The sequence below is a fragment of the Acinonyx jubatus genome, chromosome B1, assembly GCF_027475565.1.
Source record: "Acinonyx jubatus isolate Ajub_Pintada_27869175 chromosome B1, VMU_Ajub_asm_v1.0, whole genome shotgun sequence".
Taxonomy (NCBI): domain Eukaryota; kingdom Metazoa; phylum Chordata; class Mammalia; order Carnivora; family Felidae; genus Acinonyx; species Acinonyx jubatus.
This window is the reverse complement of record NC_069382.1, coordinates 7,116,847-7,137,016: the sequence shown is the minus strand read 5'-3', so window position 1 is coordinate 7,137,016 and position 20,170 is coordinate 7,116,847. Positions and strand designations below refer to the sequence as shown.

At 39.3% G+C, this 20,170-nt stretch overlaps 1 protein-coding gene and 1 long non-coding RNA gene across 2 annotated transcripts in view; both read left to right on the top strand.

Annotated features, from left to right (window-relative positions):
- GPM6A (glycoprotein M6A) overlaps positions 1–20,170 on the top strand; it is a 351,365-nt gene that overhangs the window by 19,236 nt on the left and 311,959 nt on the right. The gene's annotated exons all lie outside the window — the stretch shown is intronic.
- On the top strand, positions 8,977–17,845 carry LOC128314309 (uncharacterized). Its single transcript, XR_008295798.1, has 2 exons — positions 8,977–15,778; positions 17,102–17,845. It is a non-coding gene; the product is annotated as an uncharacterized LOC128314309 (long non-coding RNA).

The window sequence follows — 20,170 nt, the reverse complement described above, 5'->3', positions numbered from 1 at the left end:
TTATTTTTCTTCCAGTTTTCATAATTAGCCTTTCAATGGACTTAATCTTTTAATTTTAAGATGATTAATTGCCAAGTTGTTGGGTGCCATTGCTTAGGTTACTAAGCTAAACATACCCAGCGATAACAAGAAGTGCATTGAATTTGCTATAATGGCAACAAATACTCAAGTTTTACTTCCAACAAAGACTCAGGACGTTTTGTAGTCAACAGTATTGTCTTGAGAAGAACCATAGTTGTTTCATTTTTCTAGAGAAAGGTAGATTGGGGAAGGCAATTTAATTTTTTTGTATTAAATTTTTCTACTATGTATAATAGGAAGAGAAAATTATTTTTTTTCTCTTTTTACAAATCACAAATACAGTTGACCCTTGGGCTACATGGGGACTAGGGACCCTGGACCCCAATCCCATGCAGTTGAAAATCCACGTATAACTTTTGACTCCCTAAAAACTTAACTACTAATTGCCTTCTGTTGACTGGAAGCCTTACCAATAAACAGTCAACTAACACGTATTTTGTACGTTATATGTATTAATACTATGTTCTTACAATAAAGTGAGCTAGAGAAAAGAAACTGTTATTAGGAAAATCATAAGGAAGAGAAAGTACATTTATAGTACTGTGTTGTATTGGGGGAAAATACATATATAAATGGCTCTGAGCAGTTCAAAGTGTGTTGTTCAAGGTTTAACTGTAGTCGTAATCTGTCCCTAAGTAAAGGCCCTTTTGAGACATTGAATTATAAACTTTAGACTTCCCCCGGACAGGTTAATGGTGGAAAAAGAGTATATTATTTTACTTCAACAGAATTTTATATTCTTCAGTTCATGAATTTCTAAGCAAACTTGAACAAATCATCCTGAAGAATTCATGGCATTTTCACCGCATTTTTTTTTTTTTTTTGATTTAGAAAAGTCTGTTTTTGGGGCACTTAGGTGGTTCAATTGGTTAAGCATCTGACTTCTGCTCAGGTCATGATCTCACAGTTTGTGAGTTCGAGCCCTGCGTCGGGCTCTGTGCTGACATCTTGGAGCCTGGATCCTGCTTCAGATTTTGTGTCTCCCTCTCTCTGTGCACTTCCCTTGCTTGCACCCTCTCTCTCTTAAAAATAAACATTAAAAAAATCAGAAAAGTCTGTTTTTAACTCCTTATCGTCCCTCCTTTGGTTCCTTTGTTTTATTTGTTATTTCTAGACGCAATAATATGTACCTTCCGGACTTGCTGAGATGAATAAATGAGGGAATGTATGTAAAATAGTTTAACAGAATGTCTGACCAAGGAATAGTGCTTGAAATACACACACACACACACACACACACACCTGATTATGAAAGTAAGTTTGTTTAATTAAATCTTTGGTCTTAATTTCTTTTTAAATCTAACATAAAGGAACCTCTAGCTTTGAGAGTATAATACAAACTTCAAACAACATGCTTCTTTTTCAAAAGCAGTACACACTATATTTGTGTATTTTATCAGGAATAAACTGATTAGCTATGGCTTTTCTGGATAGAAAACATTATTCAGAATAAGCTAGAATTAAGAGCAAGACACTGCTCAAAAGTGTTTGGGAGCCATCCTGAAAGTCAGAACTTGAGAAGTCTGTTTGCATAATTCATTCACTAAGCAATTTTTAAACTTGTTATTTTCCAGAGAGCATACTTCGTGCCAGCAATTGCCAGGACAAACATGGATAAAATATGGTACCTGACAGAGTGGTAAGACAGTAGGAGTTTTTAGGTATAACAGGTGCTATAGTGGAAGTTTGGATGGGGTATATGGACAGAAGAGAGTCGTTAAAATTCCCCCTAAAATGTCAGCAAACTGGATTCCTAGAGGTAGTCTTAGGTTGAGCCGTAAAACGTGAAACTAGTTTGCCTGATGCATGGATCAGTATACAGGCGTTCCAGCCAGGGACGTAGTGTGAATAAAGCATTGAGGTGAAAACAAAGCATGAGGTGTTCAAGGAATTGTAAGCCGTTCAGTTGAGTGGAGCGTAGACATGTAGGAAGTATGCATGGATCAGGAGGGCTGCAGTGGTAAACAGGCGGCAGGTTAGGGGTCTTGATGGAGAATACTGAGTAAGCCTGGGGAGCCACTGCTAGGCATTCAGGATGCGGATATTTAGATTGTTCCTTGAGGTCACTTTAAGCGATTTTCATTTTATTGAGATAGTTTCACTTGGGGATGACCATATGATAACTGGGAGATGAGGAAAAACAAGAAAGGGGTGCCTGGGAGGCTCAGTGGGTTGAGCATCTGCCTGTTGGTTTCGGCTCAGGTCATGATCTTGTGGTTCTTGGGTCGAGTCCCACACCAGGCTCCGTGCTGACAGGTGGGACCCTGGAGCCTGCTTTGGGTTCTGTGTCTCCCTCTCTCTGCCTCTCCCCTTTCATGCTCTGTCTCTTTCTCTCTCTCAAAATAAATAAACATTAAAAAAATTAATAAGCAAGAAAATATAAGAAACATAATTTTGAAGAATGGAAGTAAAAATACCAAATAAAAGGCTATATAAAAGATCTAATCTAAAAGTGTCTTAAAAATAATTATGTCCAGGCAGCAATTTATCGGAATGCAAGAGTAGTTAAAGATCTGAAATTTCATTTTTTAAAATTTTTTTTTAATTTTTAAAAAAAAATTTTTTTTTTCAACGTTTATTTATTTTTGGGACAGAGAGAGACAGAGAGAGACAGAGCATGAACGGGGGAGGGGCAGAGAGAGAGGGAGACACAGAATCGGAAGCAGGCTCCAGGCTCCGAGCCATCAGCCCAGAGCCCCGACGCGGGGCTGGAACTCATGGACCGCGAGATCGTGACCTGGCTGAAGTCGGATGCTTAACCGACTGCGCCACCCAGGCGCCCCTGAAATTTCATTTTTGACATTTAAAGGAGAAAAACTACAGGATCTTAGTAGATACCTATTTAATAAAAACTACGGGATCTTAGTAGATACCTATTTAATAAAATTTAATGTTGATTTATGGTAAGAATTATAACCAAATTAGGAATAAAGCAGAATATTTATAAACTAATCTATATCCTACAGGCTGACAGGTAACATTACGTTTAATGGCGAAATACCGAAAGCATTTCCAATGAAGTCAACAACAGGATAAGGATGCTAACCCTTATGGTTATTAGTCAGCACTGTCTTAGATGTCATAATGAGTGCAACCTGGAAAGGAAAATAAATTACAAGTGGAAAGATTGGAAAGGAAGGGGTGAATTTTCATTAATCAAGATGATGCACTTATTTATATAGGAGGTTAGAGAGATTCTACAAACAATAAGACCAGAAAGGATGCCTGCAATAAGGTCAACATATATAATTAAGGGCATACCTATACGTACTGTAGTGGTGTTGTATGGTGACTAATGGTAGCTGCCCTTGTGGTGAGCGTGGAATAACAAAAACTTGTGGAATCACTATATTGCACACCTGAAACTAATGTAACATTGTGTCAGATATACTTCAATGAAAAAAAAAATTGAAAAGAGCATGCCTGGGGCACCTGGGTGGCTCAGTCCGTTGAGCGTCCGACTTCGGCTCAGGTCATGATCTCATGGCACATGAGTTCGAGCCCCACATCGGGCTCTGTGCTGACAGCTCAGAGCCTGGAGCCTGCTTCGGATTCTGTGTCTCCCTCTCTCTCTGCCCCTCCCCTGCCCACACACTGTCTCTCTTTCTCTCTGAAATCTAAATAAACATTAAAAAAAAATTTAAGACTCTGTATGGAAAAGTGATTTTCTACAAATTGACATAATTCTGAAAAAGAAGGAAAATGGAGAGGTGAATCAGGCTTTCTAAATACCTAGATTTATTTCTTAAACTCTTGTAATTATAACTCTGGTTTGAGCACTAAATGAGCAGAGAGATGAATGGAAGCCAGTAAGGATATCAAAAACAGATGCAGATTTCTGTTTAATAGGAGAGGGATTGCTAATAAGTGTAGGACTATATAATTAATGGTGTTGGGGCAACAGTTTTGCACATAGAAAATGAATAAGTTACTTTTGTGCCTCACACATACCCCTACCTCACTCCACACAGGAAAATAAATTCTAGATGTATTTAATAAGAGGGATCTAAAAAGGATCTAATTGTGAAAAACAGTCTTAAAATTATGAAGGCAAATATAGGAGAGTTCGTGATAATGGCATAGGGATGGATTTTTAAAATAGAGGAAAAGTAGTACTAATAAAAGAAAGGGCTGACAAATTTGACCATACCAATATTTAAAGTGTCATTATAAAGAAATAAAAACATTAAAAAAATACAGGCCACATCATAAAACCTTAATTTTTGAAAACACCTAAATAGCTTTTGTAAATCATTGATACAAATGATACAGGCTGTGTGCTGACAGCTCGGAGCCTGGAGCCTGCTTCGGATTCCGTGTCTCCCTCTCTGTCTGTCCCTCCCCTGCTCATGTGTTGCCTCTCTCTGTCTCTCAAAAATAAACAAACGTTCAATAGAAGAATAGGACAAATGATACTAAACGAATGAGCAAAATAAAAGGGCAAGAATTTCACAGTAGAAGAAACTATAGATGTCCCATGAATATGTCAAGAAATGTTCCAATCTCTGGTAATCAGAAAAAATCAAGGGTGTGCATTTGTGTGCGTATGTGTGTGTGTGAGAGAGATTGAGAAAGATGACCTGAGTAATACTATACATATCAAATAAATTGAATTAGTAGTTGTAAAGTTTGCAACAAAGAAAACTTCAGGCACAAATGGCTTCAGTGGTAAATTTGACCTACCATTTAAGGAAAATATAATAGTGATTCTGTCACTAAACTTTCCAGAGAAAAGAATAGAAAGAAATACTTCCCAGTCTATTTTATGAAGCCAGAATTACCTTGATACCAAAACCAGACAAGGACTTGAATAACACTACAGATTAGTCTCATGAACATAGATGCAAACATCCTCAAGGAAATTTTAGCAAATTGAATCCAATATATAAAATAGATAAACCGTGAAAAATAAAGCACGTAGGCGTTAGACTAGGAAAGCCAGGCTGGTTTAACATTTGAAAATTAACCAGTGTAATTCACCAGGACAACAAAGGAGGAAAATACTGTCTACTCGTCTCAGTAGACGTAGCAAAAGCATTTGACAAACTTATTACCATTCATGATAAAATTCCTTCACAAATGAATATAAGTGAACTCCTTAACTTGATAATGGGCATTTACAAAAATCTGTACTTAATGGTGAACGCTGAATACTTTTCTCCTGAGACTAGAAACCACACAGACCTCCCAGCACTCACTACTCCTCCCTCATTGTGCTGGAGATTCCAGCCAGTAAGGCAAGAAAAAGAAATAAAACTCTACTTTAGATTGGAAAGGAAGAAATAAGCATTTTCTCTTTACAAATAATAGTATTATATGAGTAGAAAGTCTGAATTAATTTACACAAAAGCTATTAGAATTAATGTGTGAGTTCAGCCAGGTTGCAAGATACTTGGTTGGTATATAAAAAATAAATGTATTTCCATCTACTAGCAATAAACAAATGGAAAGTGATATTTAAAAACAGTACCATTTATAATACTACCAAAATATATAAAACAGGCATGAGCCTAACTTTATGCTGAAATTATAAAACATTGATGAAAGAAAACAAAGACCTAGGAAATGGAGAGACATCCTACGCTCTGATTAGAGGATTCAGTGTTGTCAGTTCTCTCAGAATCCATCTGTGGATTCAGTGTAATCCCAGTCAAGGTTCTAGCAATAATTGGTGTAACATCAACAAGTTGGTTCTAAAATGTAGACGGAAAAACAAGAATAATCAAAACAATTTTTAAAAAACCAAAAATGTACAATTCAAGATTTTAAGACTTACTCTAAAGCCATAGTAATCAAAATAATGTAGTATTAGTGAAAGTATAGACATACACGTGACTGGAACAGAGTGCAAAGTCTAGAAGTGAACACACATAAGAAGTCAACTTATTTTTGACAAAGGTGCCAGGACGATGCATTGGAGAAAGCAAAGTATTTTAAACAAGTGATGCTGACAGAATTGGGCACTCATGTAAAGGAATAAACCTTGACCCAACCTGTATTATGTAGAAAAATAGACTCAAAATGGATTAAAAGAACCTGACATTAAATTATAAAACTTTTAGGAGAAAACATAGAGAATATCTTTGTGGCCGTGGGTTTGGCAGATGTTTCCTAGGAAAGATACCAAAATCCTAAATTTAAAAGAAAAAAATTTGATCTAAATCAAAATTGGAAACCTCTGTGAAATACATTCTTAAGAAAATGAAAAGAACAGCGATGTGCTGGAAGAAATTCTTTGCAAAATGTATCTGATGAAGGGCTGGTCTCCTGAATATATAAAAAATAATGAAAAGCCAAATAACAACAACAAGACCCAATAAAACAGTGGGCGAAAGATTTATACAGGCACTTTGCCTAGGAAATGTACAGAAGACAAACATTTAAAAGATGCTGAACATTGTTAGTCCTAGAGAAAGGAGAATCAAGCTGACAGAGATGCCACTACATACCTACTAGAATAGTCAAAAACCAGACCAAACCACGCCAAACCAACCCCAGGAAAACACATCAAAAAAACACCTAACCGTATCAACTGCTAACAACAGGCAACGGGAAGTCACCTCTCATCATGTGCTGTTGGGATGCAAAACACCACCGCCATTTTGAGAAATGATTTTGCAGTTTCTTATACATTTAGTATGAACCCATAAACCCATCCTTGTGTATTTACCTAGGATAAATGAAAACTTACGTTTACTTAAAAATCGATGAGTGAATGTTTACAACGGCTCTACTTATAGCATTAAAAACTAAAGAATCCAAATATCCTTCAACTGGTGAGTGGATAAACAAACTGGTAAGGCCTCCAGTGAAATACAACTCAGAAGTATAACAGAAAGAACTGCTAACCCAGGCACCCCCAGGGGAACGTTTTCTATATCTTGATTGTGGTGGTGTTTATGGGACTGTATACATTTCCCCAAATTCGCAAAATTATAAACTACAAAGGGTGAATTTAGCTGTATAACAAATTGTACCCCAATAAAATATAATCTGAAGCAGATATGATTAACTATTTCCCTTGGTAAATTTTGGGTGGCGGGTTAATTTTTTTTAGTTATTTTTATCCTTAAAAATAATAAAAATTAATTTGCCCAATTTTTAATAGATGAAAAAAAATTCCCTCCAGGTAACCATTTTCCCCATTCCCATTCCAAACCCTGTTTACAATCTTATCTTCCTTAGATCATTTAATACTTCTTTTTTTCTTTCATTTCCTTCAGTTTCACGCAGTGTACAAAATCTTTAAGCGTTAGGTATAATAGAAGTGAGGATTTTTAGTTTTTAGTTTTTTGTTATTTTTTTAGAAGTAAGAATTTTAAAAACAACTGTTGATTAAAATCCTTTAGTTTATGCAGGCATTAAGCATTAAATAATATGTTCCGTTTTATTTTATATTAAAAATCGAATGCATGCGAGTGACAAAATGTGCTAACGGACAGAAATCAAACCCTGTGCCTCATGACTCATGTGCTGCTTCAGGGATGGCCTTAGGGGGATCCCTGACTTTTTTTTTTTTTTCAATGTTTATATATTGAGAGACAGAGCATGAGCAGGGGTGGGGCAGAGAAAGAGACATAGAACTCACATCAGGCTCCAAGCTCTGAGCTGTCAGCACGGAGACTGTATTGGGGCTCGAACTCATGAACCATAGATCATGACCTGAGCCGAAGTCGGATACTTAACCGGCTGAAACATGCAGGCGCCCCGGGATCCCTAACTCTTAAGAAGTGATATGTACATCTGTGTTTTCAAAGGTCACATCACTGTTACTGTTACCAACAATATTTTATCTCTTATTCCAAATGTGAAAAAACACATTTTCAAAAACCTGTCTTGATTTTACTCCAAGTAGAATTTGGACCCATGATTATTATATTCCATCAAACCCATCCAATGCTAATAATAAGAATTTGAATTTCTTTAGGAAGAGCACTCACACACTTACTAGAATAATCCAGAGGGTAGAAATTGAGCTTGCACACATGGGAGATAATAAATAGTAGGTCTGTCTCAGAAAGAGAGGTAAACACATTATCATTGGTCCGGGGTCAAATCCTACCACCATTGTACTCCTAACAACGTGAGACAATTTGAACCATCTTCCTGAGGCCTCAGAGATGTTTTCTTTTTAATTTTTGTAAAGTTACGATACTACAACTTAAGTTTTGTTGCATGGATTAAGGATATGCAAGTAATTGCACATAGCCCGCACTTTAGTAGATGCTCAAAATTACCTGTAATAATTTTATTATTTGGCGAGAGAATACCACTAATCCTAGTTAGGACAAAAGAGTACCTCGGGTAACGTGGTAGCCAGTATACTGGACTGTGTAGCCACAGCCGTCAGACTTGTAGAGCAAGAAGCAGATGGCTATCCTAGAATTACCACGACTACTACTAGTGACTGGTTACTATTTACTTTTGAATCAATATACTGCAAATCGAATAAAGCTATTTGTTGCATCTGTATTGTCGGAGATTGTAAGTAACCTATCTTTGCTGATGCTGTTCGGCAGCGTAGGCTGGGTCAAATTTCTTTCCTTGTCCCTACCCTCCATGTGAACTTCTGGTGTGGTTCCAGATTGAGGAAGCCAACCTTAAGAACTCAGGGGCTCCACAAATAAAGGCTTCACAGGATTGATGTTTGCTTTTGATTATGGTTTAGAATTAGGTTGCTGAACTTAAGAGCAAATAATTGGCTCAGCTGATGCGATAATTTTTGCTTATCACCTAGCATCTGGAAAAGTTGTGTTTAACCTCTTAGGCAGTGTGATTAAATATTCAGTAGTATAGATTGGTGCCTGCTGGAAGAACAAGCCATTAATTCATGGAATTGAAATAGAATTGTAGTCTGTAATGTTTGTAAACTTATATCTGATGGATAACTGTGGCAGTTGTTCCTTAGTGGAAACTCAGTTCTTCTACAAACACTGAGTTCCGCCCAAAGGGAAATGTATTTTCATTAAGGGAAGGCTAACATTTGCCCGAAATTGAAGAACAAATTCATAGGGAGCACATGTAAGCTATATGCTGGATTTTTTTTTTTTCTGTAAGAGTTCTAGATTTTTAATATGGCTAATTTTTTTTTTACCTTAAACTGATAGTTTTAGGCTTTACACCAGACATGATGAAATAGATGAAATGCTGGATTAAGACAGCACCTTTACTATGACTCAATGTAAATTTAGCTCCATGGTTACCTGTGGATCTCAACTCCGAGTGTGCATCAGCATGCTTTGGAGAGCTTTTAAAAACTGGGGATATTTGGCCCACCCGCAGAGATTCAGTATATGAGTCCAATATGCAGCCACCTGTGTTGGATGCTAGGGTCTTTTATTGCTGTATTATTTATTTATTCAGGCTATAAAAGTAATACCTACATCTCAGTGGCTCACACAATAAAGATTTATGTCTCCTTAAGTCCTAGTCCAGTGTGTGGGGAGGATGTGCTGAGGCCAGTGGGGAGGGGACTGACACCGCCCCTCCCCCCATCATCCCCTGAAGGCCTCTGAATTTCCCATAAGGAGAATGAGGGGAGAGAGAATAAGGAGGCTGAATGGGAGGTTTTCTGTTCAGTCCTGTGTTGGTAAATGTGCTTATATTCTTATTACGTTAGCCGGATTCAGTCTTAAGGTCTCCACTTAACTTCAAGGAGGTCTGGAATTGCTGTCTACATTTGTGCCCTGACGGAGGGGAAACAGGGGTCAGTGAGTATGTGGCAACCTCTCCCACAATCTCTTACTCTAATGTCTAGAACAGATTTTGATTAAAATAAGCCCAGAGATATGCTAAAAGGTAATTGTGAAGGGTAGATCATCTAAAATCGCTTTCTTCCTTAGGTGTTTGTTTCGTGTCTTGAAAAAATAACACCGAAGTACATAATTTTACGTGGTCATAGAATTTGGATTGAAGACGCTGATACAGCAGGGAGACCAGCATGTAATCAGGGTATCCAGGGTTAGGTAGTATGTGTGTGAAGGGAGCGTATTGAACTGAAGGGTTTAGAAACTCAGAAATACTGAAAAGAAGGTTGGGGTTACATTTTTCCTACGAAAGATCTCCTCTGAAGTAGGACCAGAAATTCCTTTCAGTTTGGTGTTAATGTTAGTGAGTCATACAGATCTTCAGTTTGGTTCCAACTTTTCATTCCATTGACAGTCTCACTGTAAGGCTACTCAGATGAGAAAAAGTTGGGATTGTCTTCAACTTTTTATATGAATATTGTGCTGCATTTGAGTCACAGGGCCTCTTCTGTGGGGCTTCTGTTTAAGATAGGGTTAATTTATTGCTGCTTTCAGGTACTGGGAAGAATGCGGTTTATTTACATTCACCAAGAATGTCTAGGTTCTACTAACAGGTATGAAGAGTGAAGGTAAATTAAAAACCACATTCCAAGATATTATTAAAAACAGCAATAAGGTTTTTATTCTCCCTTATTCTAAACTTGAGACATTGAAATAAGTGGCTTATTTTATTTATTTACTTATGTATTTATAAAGTAAGTATATATACTTCAGGCTATAAAAGTTACCAGCCTTTATTTATATACTTATTTATAAAAGTTTATTTTCAAAGAGAGTGCGAGCAGGGGAGAGGCAGAGATAGAGGGGGAGAGAGAATCTGAAGCAGGTTCTGTGCTGTCAGCCCAGAGCCCTACGTGGGGCTTGATCCTGTGAGATCACGACTTAGCCGAAACCGAGTCAGACGCTTAACTCACTGAACCACCCAGTTGCCCCATAGGTTACTAATTTTAATACATTTGACAGCATGCTCAAGATAGTGCTAAATAAAATACTGCAAAAATTTGCTTTTTCATGGGTATTTTTGACCACCATAGGAACATTAAAGATATGAACATTGATTTTTCAATTCATGACATTATTAGCATATCAAAAATCAGTCTGATTATTTTATAGTCATGTCATATTCTAAAGGCTAACTTTGATGAATTCTGTCTCAGGTGTGATTTCTTTTAGGCACTAATTATTCAAGCTATTCTAAAATCTTTTCTTTGGTTTTCTTACTGATCATTTACTCAGAGATTAAAATATTATTTTAATATCTCAACCTCATTTCAGTGAGCATATTAGTGTATTAGTCTACTAGTTTGCAGGATATTTAGACGATTTCAAAGAACCAGATAGTCTCCAGTGGCTTAATTATGTAAATGCAACTGCACTTCTTGTATTCAAACATGTTAGGGAATGCAGGGTTTTATATTTGTTTTATTTTTCTGGATATATTTAATTGCCTTTTGTGTTTAATCTAGGCACTTCTACCTTTTGGTTGTGGAATTTATGTGATTTATTTGAATGTCCTCTATGTGGTAGTTTTACCTTCTCTGTAGGGTCATAGAGGTGATCAGAATGGTAGGTTCTCTGTGACTGCCGTAGTCCCTGACACATGACAGGATTCAGTTAATAGAACTTTCGGATTTATCTCTGTGCCCAGCACATGGAGCAAAGCGTCTGTGCACTTGGCCATCTTTGCTGTAAACTTTCACTTACTGAGTATGCATCACAGCCCTGCACTACAATATTTGGTTGCCTACAGTGCGTAAAAAGAACAGTTGTAACATAAAAAGCTAGTTTGAGAGAGAGCATATTTAACCACAAACAATGAGCTAAAAACTATGAAGTTATTTAAAAAACTGATGAAAAGCATTGGTGTAAAGCACCTTAAGATGATTTGTTAAATTGAATACAGGTCTGAACTAGAAGAAAGTCGAAATCACTGAATTTTCAAATGCAGGTACTGTGTTTTTGATACCTAGCACACATAAGGGCCTCAAAGCAACTGTTACCTTGATTTTGATAAGCAAAATCTTCTATTTCTATCTCAGTGAATGAGTGACAGTCTTTATAAATGGTCTCAGCACCTTTTATATAGAAATTAATTTGATTTTTAGTATGGTTTGCTGGATAGATAACTAATAAAGTATTTTTCCAACCTAAAAGTCTGTGATTCTGATTATGTTACTTGATCTTTGGTTAACAGATCATTTCCATTGACTAAAACTAAGCCTTAACCTATGATAGATTAAATGATCAAATACTAACTTAGAATAAGAACCATTAATCATTTTAGGTACACTTGCGGTGAGTCTAGCATAACGTATAAACTTGTGGAATCACCGTGTTGTACACCTGAAACTGATACAACGTTGTATATCGGCTACACTTCAATAAATTATTTAAGTAATTATTAATGTCTAAATGTATGGTGTAAGTACTGGAATATGTCTAACAAGTTAGCTAGGAACTCGTGAGAATTGAGACCCTAGGTGCATCAATGCAGTGCTGGGAAGCTTGTGGTTTGGTGTTTGTCCGTTCATTTAGTCACTAAATAAATACTGATCGAATGCCCTCTGTGTACTTACTATGTGCCAGGCACTCTGTTAGATGCTGAAAATCTGTTGATGATGAAAACAAACGTGGGTAGTGATATCACAGATACTCATAAACTAATGGGGGAGAGAGACAAGCATCTAATTGCAACTCAGGCACTGGTATTTGACAGGATCCAATAAATAAGTAACCATCATTACTCACCCGAGTCTGGATTGAAGACAAATGGTCTGACAGATGGAACTCAAAATGTTAGCTCTTTTGCTACTGATGAAAAGATCTTGGTGACGAGAATGTTAGCTCTTCTCTCCGAGGGGGCTCGTGGGTACAGCTGTGAGTTGGACAGACTCACCCCCCGCACAAGCAGCGCGTACCAGTGGCTGCCTCTCCGAGCCCGCCCATCTAATAGCGTATGGCATAGAGCAGAGAATGCAAGCAGGAACCCGTGTGTTCTAGACTCCCTGAAGGCTGAAAGTGGAGATGTGAGCAATTGTGGACGTTAGGGAACTCACTGTGGTTCAGCTGGTTGTATAAAGAAAGAGTGTTAGGAGATGTCTGGAGGAGATGACTAGGGTCAGGATGGTACGGTGCCTTGTCATGTTAAGAATTTCAGTTTTTCCCAAGAGCACCAGGGAGCCATTGAGGGATCTTAAACAGGTAGTAGACATGGTCGCATTGCTTTTTTTAAATATCATCGAGAAAGCATTGTGTGGGGCAGGACTGAGGGTCGAAAACAACCAGAAACAGGTTGTTTTCATTACAAGGGACAGAGGGCATGCAGTGTGAAGAGGGGTAACAATGTTTGAGCAAATAGGTTGGAAGACATTTGCTGTCTCATCTTTCTGGCTTCTTCTTAGCCACTTTGCTGCTCATTAGCACCTCCAGAAGGAGGGTGGACAGGGGAGCTGAATCAGATCTTCCTAATGTTCCTTCAGAGCACCTGTTATGAAGAATGCTTAGTAATTTTTTTTAATTGCAGTGAATAGTCGCGGTGCAGTTTGGGATTAACTGAAAACTTCATTTATTCATCCTGTCCCAGGATCTCATTAGCGTGTATGATTGAATTGGAAGTGATTTTAATTATTTAGTTGACCCTTTTAATTACCTCATTTTGCCTGTGATAGTTTGTAAGCTTTCTGCAAGATTTTAATTTGATCACATCAAAGAAGTCACAGCTTCCCACTGAAAACAACAGCTACACAAGCAGCAAAACCATGTTCTAAAGTTCTGTGACATTCCTTTTGGGATTAGATGAAAAGCTAAATCATTCTTGGATCATACTGTATTTTTAAGAATAAACTTAAAAAAAAAAAAAAGGAGAGAGAATATACTTTTCCTCATTGTATAAACTTTGTTGAAGTAGATTGCTTTTGGTTTGAAGACCAGGAGTAGACTGTTAACGTCCAACAGCTCAAATGTCAAAATATCTCATCCTCCATCTGACTTCGGAAGCTATTGTATTTACAAAATTAAGTCCTCTTAATTTTGCCATGTCATTTTGTTAACTGTCTGGCTCCATGTTTTAGGATCTTTTTGAGTTGGGTGCTCACTGTTATGCACATGTCTTAAGAGAGCAATAGTCATGTGGCCATCCCTTCTTCCACTGACACAGTGCCCACTAAAGCCCTCACGCCGTGCCCAGCAGTGTTTACTGCCCCATGGGCCCAAGGATGATAATATATACTGATGATAGATATAACTGCTCATGCTCATGCTAACACAGATATTTTCTATGATAGCAGAGAGGAGGGAATGACTAAATTTTCACTTCATTATCAAGGGCCAAAACTTTGGGTGAGGGAGTAAAGAATGGAGCATTTCAAACCACAGAAAGTGAGACTGAGCATACTAACATATGCAAAAACAAACAAACAAAAACCCCACTCAGAGACAAAGATAATGGAAATGTCCTAGTTTTATTATTACCTTGTGTATTTATTGTTGTATATTTGTATCGTCAAAGGACGGTCTCATGAAATTTGAGAGTGTATACATGTAGATCCTAGAGCTGCTAGAGCTGTAAATTATCTTTAGAGATCCTAGTCCAAAGCTGTTTATTTTATAGTGTGGAGCCTGGGGCTCAGGAAAATGAAGCGACTAGCCCGAAGTAGAACGGTGACCGAAGGCAGAACCAGACGTTACTGTCAGCCGGCCGCCGTCACAGCACTGCCTGCAACCCCCCAGTGAACCCAGAAGGGGCCTCTTTGAGATCTTATTTTCTGTTTCATGTTCATGAATCCTTTAGGAAAAGTTCTGAAATTTTAACCCGAACTCTTGTGACAACAGGGATGCTATCAGGCTGTTACTGGATTAGCCACAGTTTTGTCCAGGACATTGGTGTCCTCCTGGGTCAGTGCTGTACCCTCAACAACGTGTCTTCATCTACAGAGAACTTTGAGTAGACACTTCCATCTAGAGTTTCCACAGAAATGTTTCCAGACAACCAAAGATGGTTTTAGCCCCACCACTCAAGATCAGAGCTCTCCGGAAGACAGCTTCCAGTGCGGATGAAAGTATATTATGAAGGAAATAAAATTACAGCGTGGCAGAGGATTTGAGTCTAGGATTCAAGACCCAGTAGATTTCTAATGAATAAAGGAAGACTAGAAACAGTTTGACTCCTCTTTCAGATGAGCCAAGGGAATACCAGGGGGATTTTTTCTACCCAAGGAGTTTCCGTTCTCACAGCTACCTGTCCAGCACTTGCGGGGTACAAGGATTCTACGGAAATGTGGGAGACTTTGTGTCATGTGCTTTTATCTCCCCAGGCAGTTTATGTTACAAATGCATCTTGGGTAAATCCCATGTCACTTAAAAAAAAAAATTGGTAAACTAACAGTTTTCAATAACAAACATTTCAGAGAAAATTGAAAAGAGCCATTACCAAGGTAATAAAGTTTACAAGTGAAAATGTTTGTATTTAAGATCAGTTTTAAAATTCTGCATTCAGTATTTTTTCAATGGTGTTTCTATCTCTGAGTCTTGTTAGAAATAATTACTGGCATGAATTTAACAGCCATCAAAGACTTGGTGTTGTAATGCACATACAGTTAGTTTTGAGCGAAACGTCTATGCATTTCATTATTATTTTCATTAAGATACACTGGAATATTGTACTGTTCTTAAATGCATTTTCAGCACAAGGAAATCTGTAACAAAATTTCTGGTGCTTTTAGTAGATGCATCTGATACAAATCTATAAATTTTTTTTTTTTTTTTACTCAATTTTAGAGCTAAGGAAGGTCTTAGAGCTAAGGTCTTTTGAATGATGAAGAATGAAGGGTGTGCAGAGAATTCTAATGAGAGAGGAAGAGGATAGTGAATAGCAGCACCACGGGAGAATTTAGGTCAGTCACGCTGCACGTGACTCTCTTCTGACTGGAAATATTTTTCAAGTAGAGAACAACGTATTCAGCTGCAGGCCTCGTTGCCGGCAGCACCGTGGAAGGCAGCTCGTGTCCTGCCAAGGAAATAACTCGTTTCCACCTGCCCGGAGTCCAGAGAACCCCCAAGTGACTTGAACAAGATGTAATTTTTATCTCTGTTGGTTTCTCTCCCTGGAACCAAAGAGCTCCAAATCAGATAAATTGTAGCTGTTCTGTACCATTGATTCCAACACTGTCATGATCTCACAGTTCGTGGGATTGAGCCCCACCCAGGTTGGGCTCTGAGCCTGATTCAGATTCTGTGTCTCCCTCCCTCTCTCTGCCCCTCCCCTGCTTGTGCTCTCTCTTGCTCAAAAATAAATAAGCTGTTTTAAGAAAAGAAGTATGACTCAGAGGATAGGCTTATCTAGGGTTTGATGAGTAGTAACCTACAGGCAAGTACAGGCTCCTTTAAATGCTCCCACGTTGTGGGGGACCTGAGAATGGCTCAGTTGGTTAAGCTTCTGATTGCCCCTCAGGTCCTGATCTTGTGGTCTGTGAGTTCAAGCCCCGTGTAGAGCTCTGTGCTGACAGCTCAGAGCCTGGAGCCTACTTCAGATTCTGTGTCTCCCTCTCTCTCTGCCTCTCCTGTGCTCGTGCTCTGTCTCTCTCTAAAAAATAAACAAACATAAAAACCAACTGAAAAAAATGCTCCCATGTTTTGATAGCAGAAGAAGAAAGACCTATCTCAGTATTACCTAGAAGGACAGGTTTCACAGGAGCCTGGCAGCAGGGGGTGGGCCACGCAGTCTATAATTTTGCCTCAAATTGCCAAGATGTTAAATTAAGACTATAAAAAACCTAAACATGTTCTGTACTATAAAATTGGGCAGAGGAAAGATGCCCACGGGTGTCTTGTCTGATGCTGCAGACCAGCAGGCTTTTCCCAGCAGTAATGTCTGTTTCCTTGGCTGTCCTTCTTGAGGCCGTCTTGCGTCTTGCGTTTGCAGCTTCCCTGGATGCCCCAGGAGTGCCCCGTGCTGGTCGGAGGCAGGGTGCAACTTCCTTACTTCTCCGTGCTGCCGCCTCTGCTGTTCAATGGGGGGAAAATGGGCTTTGAGTATCAGGTGATGTCGACACTCCTAAGCACAGGGGACTGAGCATTCCGGAGATTAGGTCTTCTTCTGACAGTTTACCGATTTGAGTGGATGAGGGGACAGAGGAACGTAAAGTCTTGTTTTGTTTTGTTTTGTTTTGTTTGTTAGAGTTGTAATTCCTGCCTTTTCCTGTGACCTTTCATTTCAGGCACAAACAAGGAAGTTTGTTGTGGCTTTGAAGATAAGGCTTTCCTGGATTCCTTTCCCCACTTCCTTTTTTTCACTTGTGATGGGATTAAGCTGCACTACCGTGCCTCTGACCCTCTCACTTGAATAAGGAAGGAGAGGAGCTCAGAACACTTTTTTTTTTTTACTTTCAAGGAGGGAAGGAACCACTACCAGCTCCTTCCGTACCTATTCCTTACGGCTCCCTATTTAGTGAACACTCGTCAGTGGATGTGTGTGTGAACACACACACACGTACAAGCATTGGTTATCGGTCGCTAGTGGTTTTTCCTCACTTTCCCTGATTTCTGTATTTTTCCCTTTTCCACTGAGCGTTCCCCACATTGTGGCTCTGAAAACTGCACAGTGTTTGACAGCCAAGTGGCCTGTGTGTTCACGGCAACCAGAATTTGACCTTCAACCTTCGGTTTCCTTCTCTCTTATGAAGCACAAGTCAGGTTGTGTTTGTGTAAAAGCCAAAAAAGCAGATTTCCGGTGAAAACAAAACTTCTTTTTTGAAAGGTGGCAAAGTGCATGGGCAAAATCGTTTGATTTCCAGAGAATTTGCCAAATATTTTTTGGTAGGAAGCATTGTCTTTGATGAAAAAGTTCACAAAAAAGGAGAAGGGAAGGACACAGTGGATTATTTCGGTGTCACTGTGTCGGGAAGAATAATACAATCTAAAAAGCTATTGCTGAGTTGGCCTTGAAAGTAAAAATAATTTAATAGCTTTATCTTTCATGCTTGATGATTGCTCACCTAAAAAAAAAAAATCAGTGTGTGCTCTTCTGTGGTTTTTATTTAAAAAATTAGCGGCCATTATTTTTGCGGGGCAATTTCAGGTTTACAGAAAAAGCTGTCAGAAAGTGCACAGAGTTCACGTTCCCCCTCATCCCTGTCCACATACCGCAGTTTCTGGTGTTACAGGCATTTGCGTTAGTGTAGTATGTCTGTTATAATTGATGAACCACCATTGATACATGATTATTCACCGAAATCCATAGTTTGCATTCAAGTTCATTCTTTGTGTTGTACGTTCCTTGGATTTTGTCAAGTGTGTGATGACATCTGTCTGCCATCATCGTGTCATCTACACTGTAGTTTTACGCATTAAAAATCCCGGAGCACCATGTCTTTATCCTGCCCTCTGATGGGGTTTTGGGGTGACGGTGGGGGTGTGGAGCCGATGGCCAAGAAAATTCTTGAAGACATCTGTGGTGCAAAAAAGGTGACCTTATTAAAGCACAGGGACAGGACCTGTGGGCAGAAAGAGCTGCCCTGGGGCTGTGAAGAGTGAATTGTCATATCCTGTGGAGTTGGGGAAGGGAAAGTCCAGAGGAAGTTTCTTAAAGGGATTTCCAGATGCTAAAGAAGACTCCCAGGATCCTGGAAGCCCAGCTGTTGTCACGCTAAGGTTCCCGTCTAGCAAAGCATTATCCTTAAGACAGTAGGGAGTTCCCAGAGATTAGGCCTTTTTCTTGTAATATTACTAAGGCATTTGTGAACGATTGGAGACTCTGTCATTTCGACCACCTGTTTTCTGTCCTTTTCTTCCTTCTTGGCAGCCAGGAGTGCCTGGGGAGCATCACACATGTCCTACCTGGGGAGGGGGTGCTAGCTTGTGGTTTGTCCTCAGCTTGCCTCATGGTCCCTCATCATCTCTGTCACCCCAGCCCTGGCAACCATCCGTCTTCTCACAGTCTCCACGGTTCTACCAAATGTCCCGTAACTGAAATCATAGTATGCAGTCTTTGCAGATTGGTTTCTTTAGCTTAGCAATACCCATTCAAGACAGAAGTTTCTTGTCTTCTCGTGAGTTGGTAAGTTGCTACTTTCTGTTGCTGCACCGTATTCCGTTGTGTGGGTATATCACGATTTGTTCGTGTCTTCACCTATAGGACATGGAAGGGCATTTTGGTTGCTTCCCAGTTTTTGCAGCTGTGATTGAAGCTGCCATAAACACCTGTGTGCAGGTTTTGTGTGGTGAGTCTGTAACTCTTTTGGTTAATCCCAAGGAGTGTGATTGCTGGATTGTATGGGAAGGGTATGTTTCTTTTGTAAGAAATTGCCAAATTGTCTTCCCAAGTGTCTGTATCATATTGCATTCCTACCAGTAATGAATGTTTCCTTGGACATTTTTTCTTAAACAAGGGCTGTAGTTCTCTCTGTTGTGTCCCCCCATTATTATGCAGCGGTGTTATTATGGTGGTGGTAAGGTAGGTGGGAAGAGGACCATTCTCTAGTCCTGTGATTGGGCCTTAGTCTTTTAGAGAGTCTGTGCTCTTAGGCTCTGCCCGTTCGTTACCAGTGCCTCTCAGTTTCCAGCACCACCCCATCAGGTGAGACTGGAAGGCTCCAGTGGGCTGGAGTTGGGTATCTCCCTTCAGCCGCATGGAGCACCACAGGAGACCGCAGTGTGGTATTTATGTCCCTTTCTCCGGGTCAGTTTGGGTTTGGTAAAATACTTTCCCTTAAGGATAGGTCTCGCTAAGAACAGAATGCTCCAGGTGAGCCTGATCTGTGTGCGCCCCACCCCCATCTTCTGCTGGAAGCTTCGTGGATTTTTCTCTTATCTCTGTGAGAACCTAGTAGAACTGCCGGGGTTGAACTCAGAAACATGCAAGAGTTTCCCGAAGACTCGGCCCCTCTGGAGTGTTATGTTTTATTTTTTTAATTTAAATTTTAGGTGACATACAGCGCAGTATTGGTTTGGGGAGAAGAATTCTGTGGTTCATCACTTACATGCAACCCCCGCAGTGCTCATCGAGAGTGCCGTCTCTAATGCCCATCACCCATCCAGTCCACCTGCCACCCACCTGCCTCTCTCAACCCTCAGTTTGTTCTCTGTTGTTAGGAGTCTCGAGTGGTTCATTTCCCTCTCTTCTCTTCCCCCCTCCCCCCCAGCTTCCCATATGTTCATGTGTTTCATTTCTTAAATTCCACATGTGAGTGCGATCAGATGGTATTTTCTCTGGCTGACTTATTTCACTTAGCATAATACTCTTTATACCCATCCATGTTGTTGCAAATGGCAAGATTTTATTCTTTATA